This window comes from Dermochelys coriacea, chromosome 1, assembly GCF_009764565.3.
Source record: "Dermochelys coriacea isolate rDerCor1 chromosome 1, rDerCor1.pri.v4, whole genome shotgun sequence".
In the NCBI taxonomy this organism is placed as follows: domain Eukaryota; kingdom Metazoa; phylum Chordata; order Testudines; family Dermochelyidae; genus Dermochelys; species Dermochelys coriacea.
In genome coordinates this window covers 59,841,031-59,855,874 of record NC_050068.2, presented here as the reverse complement: position 1 = coordinate 59,855,874, position 14,844 = coordinate 59,841,031, and the positions used below count along the sequence as shown (strand labels likewise).

Here is a 14,844-nt window from a genome sequence, read left to right as displayed (position 1 = left end):
CGGTGGGAAGCTGGGGAGGGCTGAGAAGCAGGCGGCGGCTTCCCGCTCAGGCCGAAGGTGGCAGAGGTGAGCTGGGGCGGAGGGTGGTTCCCCTGCGCCCCCCCCCAGGTTACCTACTGCGGCGCGGGTGGCCCTCCTCGTGTCCCCTCCACCCCAGCTCACCTCCGCCTCCCTGGGCCTGAGCGGAGTGGAGGTGAGCTGGAGCTGGAGCTGGAGCTGGAGCTGGAGCTGGGGAGCGGAGCTGCCGATGGGAGCGTCACTTTTGGCCGGTTCTAAAAGGGCTTCTAAATTTAACAACTGGTTCCAGCTCACCACTGGTCTCAGTTAGACCCTGTCTGTGCATTGCCTGCCTTGATCCCCAAGAATCTCAACTACTTCCTTCTGACCACAGTTCTCACAGTTCTGGCCAGAAGACCCCATTTAACTAGCAGAGAACAGCATTCAAGCATTCAAGTATCAGGCAGCTTGTTCCAGACAGAACTGCAACCCCAACCTCAGGATGTGCAGGGGCTGTTCCATCTCTAATCTCCTGGGGGCACCCAGTGCTCTGAAGGGGCTGTGGCGGAGCAGGCAGGAGGTGAGACAAGTCACTGCTCAAAGTGTGCTGAGGGCATCAGAAGATATTAAAAATAAAGTTAGTATCTATTTCCCCCAGTCATGATTAAAATAAGTGACTGAAGGAAATATTAACCAAGGCCGACTTGCTCAGAAGTAAATGTCATTCCCACCTGAAGACTGAAAAGGTAGAAACTCTAAGGAGTTTGATTTTCATGTCCTATTTATATATACCTGATAGCACATCTGTGTGTTTGTTGCTGTCTCTCCATATCTATTGTCTGTTTGCTTGTCTGCAGTTAGAGGGTGAGGGCAGGGCGTGTGCCTTCTCCTATGTCTGGAGAGCACCCAGCATGCTACAAGGGCGCCTGGGAATAAATAAATAGATCACTGATGCTCTGTTTGAAATGAGCTGTTGGTCTCCATCCAATTCCTGGTGTACAAGTGTCCACAATGCCAAAAAAGGCACTGCCACAGTGGCACTAAGTGGTACCTGCTCAGGCCTATATGTTGGTTTGGGGACTGAGCAGGGTCTGGTCTACACTACAGACCTATATCGGCATAACTACCTCACTCAGGGATGTGGAAAATCTACACCCTGGAGCGACGTAGTTATACCAACCTACCCCGCCGTGTAGACAGTGCTATGTCAGCGGAAGAGCTTTTCCTGTTGACGTAGCTTGTGCCTCTTGGGGAGGTAGCTTACCTATGCTGAGGAAGAGCACTCTCCCGTCAGCATAGAGCTTCTTCACTTAAGCATTACAACAGGGCCAATGCAGCATTTTAAGTGTAGACGTGCCCCTATATTCCTATCACAAGAAGCATTTTCATCATAATGTCAAGGCCGAGGCACTTGAGTGAGGAAGCTTGTACTGCTCCTGCTTGTCTAATACCTGTTCTGTGGTGGTTAAAGAGAGTTCAGCCTATATGTTGTGTCCTGTGTGACACGGTAGCTTATAACCTTTCTGGGAAGTGACTCTTTGTTATTTGTCTGTATAGTATCTAGCACAGTGGGTTCCTGATCCTTGATTGGGGTTCCTAGACCTATCATAATACAGATACATGATAATAATGATACATGCCTGCCAATCCAGATCTGTTCAACAATACTAAATGCACTACAAAATTTTAACAATCAATCAAACAAATAAGAATATGATGCAATTCAATTTTATAGATGTGGTTTGATGGTAGATATTTGTGGGTAAGGCTTATAACTAATACATGGCAGAGAGGTAAAATTCAGTGAAGTAATATTGATAGGAGATGGCTCAAAAGCGGCTCAAAAACCATGTAGTGGTTTGATGATGTATGCTAAACTATCCATAGACAAACTAAACTGAAGGCAACTATGAGTACAAGATCTGGGATGTAACAGCATGAACACTGAAATCTCTGAAAGATGTGTCACTCCATAGTACACATCAACCATTTTCCTCAGTTTGTGAACACAAGTATCGGGGTAGCCATGTTAGTCTGTATCCACAAAAACAACAAGGAGTCTGGTGGCACCTTAAAGACTAACAGAGTTATTTGGGCATAAGCTTTCGTGGGTAAAACACCACTTCTTAAGATGCATGGAGTGAAAATTACAGATGCAGGCATTATATAATGACACATGAAGGGAAGGGAGTTACCTCACAAGTGGAGAACCAGTGTTGACAGGGCCAATTCGATCAGGGTGGATGTAGTCCACTCCCAATAATAGATGAGGAGGTGTCAATTTCAGGAGAGGCAAAGCTGCTTTTGTAGTGAGCCACCCACTTCCAGTCCCTATTCAAGCCCAAATTAATGATGTTAAATTTGCAAATGAATTTTAGTTCTGCTGTTTCTCTTTGAAGTCTGTTTCTGAAGTTTTTTTTATTCAAGTATAGCTACTTTTAAATCTGTTATAGAATGTCCAGGAAGATTGCTTTTATGTAGAGACTGTCTGGTTTGGCCAGTGTACATGGCAGAGGGGCATTGATGGCACGATAGCATATATAACATTAGTAGACGTGCAGGTGAATGAGCCTCTGATGGTGTGGCTGATGTGGTTGGGTCCTCTGGTGGTGTCGCTAGAGTAGATATGGGGACAGAGTAGGCAACGAGGTTTGCTACAGAGATTGGTTCCTGGCTTAGTGTTTCTGTGGTGTGGTGTGTAGTTGCTGGTGAGTATTTGCTTCAGGTTGGGGGGCTGTCTGTAAGCGAGGACTGGCCTGCCTCCCAAGGTCTGAGAGAGTGAGGGATCGTTTTCCAGGATAGGTTGTAGATCATTGATAATGTGCTGGAGAGGTTTTAACTGGGAGCTGTACGTGATGGCCAGTGCTGTTCTGTTATTTTCCTTGTTGGGCCTGTCCTGTAGTAGGTGATTTCTGGGTACCCATCTTGCTCTGTCAATCTGTTTCCTCACTTCCCCGCGTGGGTACTGTAGTTTTAAGAATGCTTGATAAAGATCTTTTATGTGTTTGTCTCTGTCTGAGGGATTGGAGCAAATTCGGTTGTATCTAAGGGCTTGGCTATAGACAATGGATCATGTGATGTGTCCTGGATGGAAGCTGGAGGCATGTAGGTAAGTATAGTGGTGAATAGGTTTCCGGTATACGGTGGTGTTTATGTGACCATCCCTTATTTGCACTGTAGTGTCCAGGAATTGGATCTCTTGTGTGGACTGGTCCAGGCTGAGGTTGATGGTGGGGGGAAAATTGTTGAAATCCAGGTGGAATTCTTCAAGGGCCTCCTTCCCGTGGGTCCATATGATGAAGATGTCATCAATGTAGTGCAAGTAGAGGAGAGGCGCTAGGGGACGAGAGCTGAGGAAGCATTGTTCTAAGTCAGCCATAAAAATGTTGGCATACTGTGGGGCCATGCCATCACATACAGCCCCCAGTTAAAACCTCTCCAGCACATTGTCGTAAATATAAAAGGAAGGGTAACCACTTTTCTTTATACAGTGCTATAAAATCCCTCCTGGCCAGAGGAAAAATCCTTTCACCTGTAAAGGCTTAACAAGCTAAGGTAACCCCCATGGCACCTGACCCAAAATGGCCAATGAGGGGACAAGATTCTTTCCCACAACAGCATGGAGATGGGATAATCATCATAGATTGCAAAAGTCAACGTTTCTGACCAGCCCTTGTAGTGGACTGGCAACTTGGCTGTAGGCAAGTCAAAAGAGTTTGACGTGAAGGATTGAATTGTCGCTTGGACCTCTGGGTCAATTAAATTAGGGTCTACTTAGGAAGCGTTAGTCTTTATATAGTTAATAGTATATTTAGACAAATATGTGTCTTATTAACTCTATTTTCTCCTAGAGCGCCAGAAAAAAATCACAGTTTGTGTTTCACCCTATCTGTGATTTGGGGGGTCGTGTAATAAATATAAAGGAAATGGTAACCACCTTTCTGTATACAGTGCTATAAAATCACTCCTGGCCAGAGGCAAAATCCTTTCACCTGTAAAGGGTTAAAAAGCTAAGGTAACCCTGCTGGCACCTGACCCAAAATGGCCAATGAGGGGACAATATTCTTTCAAATCTGGAGGAGGGGGAACAAAGGCTTTGGTCTGTCTGTGTGATACCTTTGCCGGGAACAGATCAAGGATGCAAGCCTTCCAACTCCTGTAAAGTTAGTAAGTAATCTAGCTAGAAAATGCATTAGATTTTCTTTTGTTTTTTTGGCTTGTGAAATTAGCTGTCCTGGAGGGAATGTGTATTCCTGTTTTTGTGTCTTTTTGTAACTTAAGGTTTTGCCTAGAGGGATTCTCTATGTTTTGAATCTGATTACCCTGTAAAGTATTTACCATCCTGATTTTACAGCGGTGATTCATTTACCTTTTCTTTAAATAGAATTCTTCTTTTAAGAACCTGATTAATTTTTCATTGTTCTTAAGTTCCAAGAGTTTGGGTCTGTGTTCACCTGTACCAATTGGTGAGGATATTATTATCAAGCTTTCCCCAGGAAAGGGGGTGTAGGGCTTGGGGGGATATTTTGGGGGAAGACATCTCCAAGTGGTCTTTTTCCTTGTTCTTTGTTTAAATCGCTTGGTGGTGGAAGCATATCAGGTTTTAAACCTAAGCTGGTTCCCAAGGCAAGAAAGAAATCTGTGTCTTGGGGAAGTTTTAACCTAAGCTGGTAAGAATAAGCTTACAGGGTCTTTCATGCAGGTCCCCACATCTGTGCCCTAGAATTCAGAGTGGGGAAGGAACCTTGACACACATTATCAACGATCTACAACCAATCCTGGAAAATGATCCCTCACTTTCAGACCTTGGAAGACAGGCCAGTCCTCGCTTACAGACAGCCCCCCAACCTGAAGCAAATACTCACCAGCAACTACACACCACACCACAGAAACACTAAGCCAGGAACCAATCCCTGTAGCAAACCTCGTTGCCTACTCTGTCCCCATATCTACTCTAGCGACACCACCAGAGGACCCAACCACATCAGCCACACCATCAGAGGCTCATTCACCTGCACGTCTACTAATGTTATATATGCTATTATGTGCCAGCAATGTCCCTCTGCCATGTACATTGGCCAAACTGGACAGTCCCTACATAAAAGAATAAATGGACACAAATCGGACATCACGAATGGTAACATACAAAAGCCAGTAGGACAACACTTCAATCTTCCTGGACAGTCTATAACAGATTTAAAAGTAGCTATACTTGAATAAAAAACCTTCAGAAACAGATTTCAAAGAGAAACAGCAGAACTAAAATTCATTTGCAAATTTAACATCATTAATTTGGACTTGAATAGGGACTGCTCATTACAAAAGCAGCTTTGCCTCTCCTGAAATTGACACCTCCTCATATATTATTGGGAGTGGACTACATCCACCCTGATTGAATTGGCCCTGTTAACACTGGTTCTCCACTTGTGAGGTAACTCCCTTCCCTTCATGTGTCATTATATAATGCCAGCATCTGTAATTTTCACTCCATGCATCTGAAGAAGTGATGTTTTACCCATGAAAGCTTATGCCCAAGTAACTCTGTTAGTCTTTAAGATGCCACCAGATTCCTTGTTGTTTTTGTGAACACAGTATATTTTACACCTGAGAGGATAAACAAAAGTAGCATGTAGCACTTATCTATCATTGTGATTTTCATTTTCAAAGCACTTTACAAATGTGAACTAAATAATCTTCACCACACTTCTGTTGAGTAAGTATTATTATACCCATTGCATACATGAGGAAACAGGCACAGAAGTATGCTACCAAAGGTCACAAGGGTCAGAGGTGAAGTTAAAACTATGGAAGTTCCCATTGCAGCACTCAGTTTACTCCATGGTACTGGCTTTCACTCCCATGAGAACGAAAGGTCAATATTTTGCATGATGTAACAAATGTGGGATGTAAAGGGAACATCATCAACATCACTATGGCATGCCACTGGAAGGAGAATTTGTCTGACTAGACTGTGGCATGGATGACTCCCTCAAACATTTGATGAGTCTGGAATACATTATTTTGAAGGTTTGCATTATTGATTTATAGTAGGGCTGTCAAGCAATTCAAAAAATTAATCGTGATTAATCTCAGTTTTAATTGCACTGTTAAACAATAATAGAAAACCTTTTATTTAAGTGTTTTGGATGTTTTCTACATTTTCAAATATATTGATTACAACACAGAATACAAAGTGTACAGTGCTCACTTTATATTATTTTTTATTACAAATATTTGCACTGTAAGAAAGATAAACAAAAGAAAGTATTTCAATTCACCTCATACAAATAATGTAGTGCAATCTCTTTATAGTGAAAGTGCAATTTACAAATGTAGATTTTTTTTTTACATAACTGTACTCCAAAACTAAACAATATGAAACTTTACAGCAGTGTTTCTCAAACTTTGTGTACTGGTGACCCCAACTGGACTTAAAAAAAAGCCATGATTCCCCCACAAGAAAAAATTGTGATCCCCTACCTTCAGCTCCCCCGGGGCTTGGGGCTTCAGCCCCCCTAGACCCTTCAGTTCCCACCTGGCTCTGGTCTTCAGCTCCCCCGCTGTCTCTGGATCTCTGGCCTTCAGCCCTCCTCAGGGCATGGGGCTCTGTCTTTCAGCCCCCTCTGCCCACCACCACCTCCAGAGCTCAGAGCTTCAGCCCCCCCGAGGTCTCCAGACTTCAGTCTTTTTGGGGTCTGGGGGTCCAGACTTCAGCCCCACTTGAGGCACAGGGCCCTGGGCTTCAACCTCCCTGGGGATGCAGGACTTGGGGCTCCAGTCTTCCCACTACCTGCAGAGCTCTGGGGCTGGAGCTCCTGCCCCCCTACTGCTCCTGGAGTTAAAAAATTAGCTGGTTAAAAAATTAACACATTTATTGTGCCGTGAATTAATCCTTAATAAAGAGCCCTAGTGCAATGTGAAAGGTCATGGGGACTTTTTGGTTGGAAGTGACAGAGGAGGAGTAAGACCTGGGCGTATTAGTTGATGACTATGAGCTGCCAATGCGATGCAGCTGTGAAATAGGCTAATTGAAACCTAGGATGCATTAGGTGAGGTACTTCCAGTAGAGATGGGGAAGTGTTATTACTGTTGTGCAAGGCACTGGTGAGACCTCCTCTAGAACACTGGGTGCAATTCTGGTCTCCCATGTTTAACAAAGATGATTTCAAACTGGAACAGGTTCAGAGAATGGCTGTGAGGATGTTCAGAGGAATGGAGAAACTGTCTTACAAGAGGAGACGTAAGGATCTTGGCTTGTTTAGTCTAACAAAACGAAGGCTGAGGGGAGGTATGATTGCTCTCTATTAATATGTCAGAGGAATAACCATCAGGGAGAGAGAGGTGCAATATAAGTTAATGGCTAGTGGTAGTACAATAACAAATGCATATAAACTGTCCATTAACAAGATTAGGCTTGAAGATAGATGAAGGTTTCTAGCCATCGGAGAAGTGAAGTTCTGGAACAACCTTCCAAGGGGATAGCAGGGGCAAAAATACTAACTTGTTTCAAGACTGAATTTGGTAAGTAGAGCTGTGAAGCAATTAAAAAAATTAGTCGTGATTAATCACAGTGGAAAAAAGACAGTTATACGTAGTGTGACAGACCCAGATCGGTTGGGTGCAGGAGTCTGGTAGAAGAAAAACACACTGGACACTGGATGAATAGTTTTCTGTTTCCTGAGTGACCAGGGCAGGGGCTATCCCAGAGCAGTCAGGAAGGTGCTAGAAGCAATTAAGTCAGGCACACTCCATAAGACACCTGGAACCAATTCAGAACTGATAAGAAGCAATCATAGGAAACAGGCTAATCAGATCACCTGAAGCCCATTTAGAACCATCTGGGACTAGTTTAAAAGGAAGCCCCTTCAGAGACACCAGCTGGTAGGAGCTGGGAGAAAGAAGATGTACAATAAAAGACCTGGGAGAAAAAGTGTGGTCAGGTACCAAGGAGGGTGCTAGGAAGGGCCATTTGGGGAAGTAGCCCAGGGAAGGGCTATAGCTCTGGCAGTATAGGAAAATTACATTTCTGCTGCCAATTAGGGTCCCTGGGCTGGAACCCAGAGAACAGGGCAGGCCCAGGTTCCCCCCAACATCCCCCATAACTCTACACAAACGCTCCCTGAGTAGGAAGACAGGGACTAAAGAGGGCTCTTACACCAAACTCATTGACTGGTCGATGATGGAGGTACTCAGTAAGCTGTAACCCTGGGCTCTAGGAGGGGAGTGGGGCAACATTGAGGGTCACAGCAAATCTCTGAGGCAAACCCTAACCGCCTAGAAGTGCAGGATGACCCGAGGCAAAGCCGGTGCTCTGCCGGTTTCAATACCATCAAAGTACTTCAAGTCTGCAGTACCACTTACATGCCAAACATGCTTTCTCCTCCAGTTCTTGTGCTATGAATCCCACGAGCAAATAAATCCCAACAAGCAAATGAATCCTGCCAGCCATGACAGGGTATGCTTAGAGTTTCAGATTGGCTATAAGCCATTGGATCAAACAAAGGACAACAGCTTAACCAATCCCTATTTCAAAGTGGATAACTATGGACTGCAGACAACTCAACATTGTAAATGACTCATGGCAAAGATATGTTGTTCAAATTGCATCTTCCAATCGGTTATACACCTTGCCCTTAGGAACCATTGAATTAGGAATACATGACCTATATCACAACACGAAGAGTACAAAGTTGGAGCTTTTGAAAAATACACTAGCTGTTGCTTTGACTGGTGATTACTGGACAGCCTTGAGCAATTACAGCTCTTTCAGAGTCATGGCACACCTGACTGAGGTTGCATGGACATTGCAGTAGTTTGCTTTAACAGTAAAGAATACTAAAGGGAGACATTATGCTAACACGTGTAGAGATTTTCTTCGATGTGGCAAAAGAATACAATATTCCAGAAAAAGTGACAACAATTAGTACTAACAGTGATATCAAAATTATGATTAATCATGATTAATTTTTTAATTTGCAATTAATTTGTTTTGAGATAATCACAGATTTAACTGAGATTAATTGACAACCTTAGTTTACTTCTCTTGTTCACTATAGGAGTTGTTTGGAAAGACTTGTTAGAGTTGATGTCACCTCTTGCCCAGGACCTTCCACAGAAGTACAAGGAGCTGGCTTACCCTTCTCCTCCCAGGTGAAAGAGCTTTATCTTAACAGACTTCTCACCTGAATTCACTTCCCAGAGACTTCAAGCCTTCCTTGCTTGAAGGGCTCAGCTTGCAAGTGCTCTGGCACCTTGTGTCTGTCTAGTGATGGATGCAAAGATGGCTTCTCTCCTCGAAAGTTCCAGGACTTTCTTTCATAGTGCATCGGGCTATGCTTAATTGGCGTGGAACTCCTTTCCTCAGCCCAGCGAGCCCCTTCTCTTCCAGTACTGGGACGCTCTTAGGGTCACAAGGATCTACTTTCCTGGCAGGTTGGCTTCTCTTGTTCATCGGAGGAGTCGCTTGAGCAGCAAAGGGCAGAAGAGGCCTGGAGGAAGGACCCCGTAGCCAAAACAGGAAGGGAAGGCCAGCGACGAAGGTGGGATTCGAACCCACGTGTGCAGAGCACAATGGATTAGCAGTCCATTGCCTTAACCTCTTGGCAACCTTGTCAGCTGAAAGGGTCCCCTGGACACCAGCTCTCCTTTGATTGGCTGACGCTGGCCACCTGAGGCAGGATGAGACGCCTTAGGAAGCGCGGCCTTCCACCACACCACTGGTGTAGAGACATCATGCAGGATTCCCATTCCTGCGAGCTGGGTTTGAGTCCCGGCTGGCTCAAACCTGCTAGGTCCCTGGCTGTGTAAGCTCCTTCTTTTGCGTTGGTGCCTAAAAGCGTTCTTGGGAGAGGGAGAAAAGGCCCAGAGCAGTAACTCTGTAATCCGCCGCTCCCCCAATAAAGAAGAAGCGAAGGCTCTGAACCAAGGTTCCCTTCTAAGCAGCCGGTAGGATGAGGGGTCCTACGGTTTTACCATTCAGCCAAGCAGGACCTTCGGCACCCAAAGACAGGCACTCAAGCCAACTGGAGAAGAAGTGTCTGTCAAAGCCTGTGAGCTTGCTAGTAGCGCTGAGGCCTGGTGTGAGATTCCTCTTCTCTCGAGCCTGAGGGGAGACCCGGCTGGCACGAGAGGCACTGTGGCATTGTCCCGTTCGGGCGTGCTATGAGAGCTGGTGTCACCTCTTGCCCAGGATCTTCCACAGAAGTACAAAGAGCTGGGTTTCCCTTCTCCTCCCAGATGAAAGAGCTTTGCCTTAACAGGCTTCTCACCTAGCTTCACTTCCCAGAGACTTCAAGCCTTCCTTGCTTGAAGGGCTCAGCTTGCAAGTGCTCTGGCGCCTTGTGTCTGTCTAGTGATGGATGCCAAAGATGGCTTCTCTCCTCCAAAGATTCCTTCTTTCAAGAGGCAGGATGACCTTCTGCTCTTCTTCCCTTCCTCTGTGCTTTCCAAGCCCCTGCTGATTTCTATGGAAATGAGGCTTCCCTTGCTTTTGCTCCCTCTTTATTCTATTTCCTTGGAGACAGGGAGCTAGCTGCCTTCCCTCCTGTTTGGGGGAAAGCCTGCTTCTCCCTTGCTTTGCTCCCGCACTGTAAAGCAGAAGATCAGGGAGTCTTCCTAATTCCTCAGCTTGTGTGAAGACCTCCATTTCACCAGGATCTTCATCACCAGTGTGTGAGAGGCTTCCAGAAAAGGCCTTGCTCAATACCTTTTCAGATCCCAGTACTATTTGATACAATCAGTTGATTCAATTCTTTATGACTTGAAGTTCAGCCTCTCGTCTTTCTAGACCCCTCAGCCTTGGCAATGCAAAGTAAAACCCAGACCAAGCTTCTCTCTCCTGCTTGGTGGAGATGCCATGCTCTCTTCTCCGCTTCTGCTTGTTAGCTTGAGAGCTTTCTCTACCTCCTACCTCAATGACCCTTCATTCTCTTGGCCTGACGAGTGGGCTGCTCAGAGAAGCAAATAGTTTCCTTTGCTTAGGGAAGACTCCCTATTACACACCTGGCTTCAAGAGATTAAGAAAAGGCACAGAGCAATAACTCAGTAGCCCCAGGTGCAAAAAATGGAAGACTCAAAACCAGGTTTCCGTTCCAAGCTGCTCTTTACTTACAGGGCGGGTTTTTTTTTCTTTTCCATTTCTGTACTTAAATAGAAAACCTAGAGAACTCTGTGGTTTGGTTTCCAGTTTTTCCACCCCTACAGAGCTTTTGGGTTCGGGGCTCCAGGCCCCCATTGTTTTCGGGTGGGATTCATTTATGAAAAAATTAACACATTAATTGTGCTGTGAATTAATTCTTAATTGGCAGCCGTAGTGCAAATTGAAAGGTCATGGGGACTTCTCAGTTGGAAGTGACAGAGATGGAGTGAGACCTGGGTTTATTGGTCTGCCAATGTGATACAGCTGTGAAAAAGGCTAATTGACTCCTAAGATGTTTCAGCCATTGTACTTCCAGTAGAGGTGGGGAAGTGTTATTACGAGACCTCATCTGGACCATTGGGTGCAATTCTGATCTCTCATGTTTAACAAAGATGATTTCAAATTGGAACAGGTTAGAGAAGGGCTGCGAGGATGATCAGAGGAATGGAGAAACTGTCTTACAAGGGGAGATGTAAGGATCTTGGCTTGTGTAGCCTAACAAAACAAAGGCCAGGGGGAGGGTATGATTGCTCTCTATAAATACTTCAGAGGGATAAACACCATGGAGAGAGAGAGGTGCTCCTGAACAGGAGAGGCTAACGGGAGTTTTGAGAGGGAGTTCTCCAGGTGAAGGAGAAGCGATTACGTGACCCCTGGAGTACGTTTGTTGCCAGTAGTGTGTGTGTTTGTGGTGTGTTTGCCTCTTGACTGAAATATACTGTGTGGTCTGTTTGTTTGGGGGACCGTGTGCTGAGCCTAGTGGCCTGCTAGGCAAGGCTGAGAGCTTCTTTAGGAGAGTCTGATCCCTAAGTCCTTTAGCACCCATCAACCCTTAACCAGGGGGCAGGGCTTTAAAAAAGGCCACACCTAAGCGACCAGAGGAGCTAGCAACCAGGGTTGGCTAACCGGGGAGTTTTGCGAGGGAGTTCATAGAGGGAGCGTTTGAACGGAGAGCTAGATACACTTAACAGTCTTTGAACTGAAAAGTCAGAATAAAAACAAAACATCAACAAAGGAATGCGCTGCAGGAGTTAAAAAAGAATGCAGGCAGAAGTCCAGCAACAGAGTGGGGGCTACCCAGTTTATTGGACCCAATGTAACATGTATGATTATCTGCCCTATGGGCAGGTGGAGTATGAGTGCATTTGGTGCAAGGAGCTCTTGGCCCTCAGAGACCATGTACAGGCTTTGGAGACCAGAGTGGCTGAACTGGAGGAGCTGAGGGAGACAGATAAGTACATAGATGTGACTTTCCAGGACACTTGCAGTCTGACAGCCTCTGTGCTGTTGAGGAGGATGAAAGTCTCAGGGAAGGAGAACATCCACCGGGAGCAGAGGGAAACAATCCCATAGTTGGGACCCTCCTTTCAAATGATGTTGTGGTATCCTCTCGCACTGAGGATAACTCTCCAGGGGAGGGCACTGCAGTTATTAGGAAGAGACAGGTAATAGTTATGGGGGATTCAATCATTAGAAACATAGATAGCTGGGTTTGCGATACCCAGGAGAACTGTGTGGTAACTTGCTTGCCTGGTGTGAAGGTTATGGATCTCTCGAGACATCTAGATAGACTTATGTATAGTGCTGGGAGGAGCTGGTGGTCATGGTACATGTAGGTACTGTGACGAGTTGGATCACAGAAACCCCCTTGGGGCTGCCAACTGATGTGCCAAGACTACTCCTGTCCCTGCCCTCCCTGCCAGCTTGGGACTTCAGAACCCTGCCTGGTTGTGCCAGACATGCTTGCCAGCTACAAACACAGACCCAGGTCTGAACCATGTCCCACAAACTGCAGGCTTAACTGAAAGCAGCGTAAGAAGTGTTCCTAACACTCACATGCCCAACTCCCAATGGGGTCCAAACCCCAAATAAATCCATTTTACCCTGTATGAAGTTTATACAGGGTAAACTCATAAATTGTTTGCCCTCTACAACACTGACAGAGAGATATGCACAGCTGTTGTCCCCCCCCCCCCGGTATTAATACATACTCTGGGTTAATTAATAAGTGATTATTAAAAACAAAAAGTAGAATTTAAGTGGTTCCCAGTGATAACAGACAGAACAAAGTGAATTACCAAGCAAAATAAAATAAACCATGCAAGCCTATGTCTAATTCAGTAAGAAGCTGAATACAGATAAAATCTTACCCTCAGAGGTGTTCCAATAAGCCTCTTTTACAGATTAGCCTCCTTTTAGTCTGGATCCAGCAATCACTTACACCCCCTGTAGTTACTGTCCTTTGTCTCAGTTTCTTTCAGGTATCCTTTGGGGATGGAGAGGCTATGTCTTGAGCCAGCTTAAGACAAAATGGAGGGGTCTCCCAGGGGTTTAAATAGATTTTCTCTTGTGAGTGGACACCTCTCCCTCCCCCTGTGTAGAATCCAGCTACAAAAAGTGGAGTTTTGGAGTCACATGGACAAGTCAAATGTCCATGCATGACTGAGTTCCTTACCAGCCAAGCCACATTCCTGGGAAAGCTCAGATGTGGATTGGCATCTCCAAGTTCATTGTTGTCTCAAGTGTTTCTTGATTGGGCACTTACTGAGAATAGTCTTTTCTCAGGAAGCTGACCAACTGCTTCACTGAGGCTATTTAAAATTAAACAAGTATACAGCCAATATTCATAACTTCGAGTACAAAAATGACACATCCATACAAATAAGATGAATAGATTCAGCAGATCATAGCCTTTACAGAGATATGTTACATGGCATATGTAGCATAAAACATATTCCAGTTATGTCATATATACATTCATAAGTATATTCCCATAAAGCATTATGGGGTGCAACGTCACAGTGACATAGGGAAAGATAGGAGAGAGGTCCTGGAGGCCAAATGTAGGCTGCTAGGTAAGAGATTGAAGTCCAGCACCTCCATGGTAGCATTCTCTGAAATGCTTCCAGCTCCACGCGCAGGGCCAGTTAGACAGGCAGAAGTGCAGGTTCTCAATGCATGGATTAGACGATGGTGTAGGGAGGAGGGGTTTAGTTTTATTAGGAACTGGGGAAACTTTTGGGAAAGGGGGAGCCGATACAGGAAGGATTGACTTCAGTTAAGCCATCACAACCATAGGTGCCGACTCCATGGGTGCTTCGGGACTGGAGCTCTCCCGGAAAAAAAAATGGGTGCTTATCTACCAACCTGCTATATTGCTTGCACAGCCCCTATCAGCTGTTTGCTGCGCTGAAGCCAATCTGCTGTTCCCCATCCGGCCAATCAGCTCTTTGGAGCAAAGCCACCTATCAGCTGTTTGCACACAGCTAGGATCTGTTTCCCAGCATGTGTGGCTGCTGCATCTCCCAACCTGGCTCCTACTGCAGGCAGCTGAGTCCTTTTCCAGGGCAGAAAGAGCCCGGCTGGTTGAGGGGCAAGCAGGGGCACAGGCAGCTTCTCAGCTGGTCACAGGGGGCTGGAGCTTGGGGGAAACAGGGTGGGCAGGCAGCTTCTGGACTGACTGGGGGGAGACAGGGCAGGTTGATATCTTTGGGCTGGTCGCAGGGGGCTGGGCCTGGGGGGAGACAGGGCAGGAGGGCAGGCAGATTCTGGGCTGGTCACAGGGGGCTGGGAGGAGGCAGTCTGAGCGGGTAGCTCCTGGGCTGGCTGCATGGGGCTGGGGCTTGGGGGAAACAGGGTGGGCAGGCAGCTTCTGGACTGACTGCAGGGGACTGGGGGGAGACAGGGCAGGTTGATAGCTTTGGGCTGGT

General features: G+C 45.9%; 1 non-coding gene across 1 annotated transcript; it reads right to left on the bottom strand.

The window, feature by feature from the left end:
• Nucleotides 1-9,528: 9,528 nt before the first annotated feature.
• TRNAS-GCU lies at nt 9,529-9,610 on the bottom strand. Its single transcript has one exon. It is a non-coding gene; the product is annotated as a tRNA-Ser (tRNA).
• Nucleotides 9,611-14,844: the final 5,234 nt, after the last annotated feature.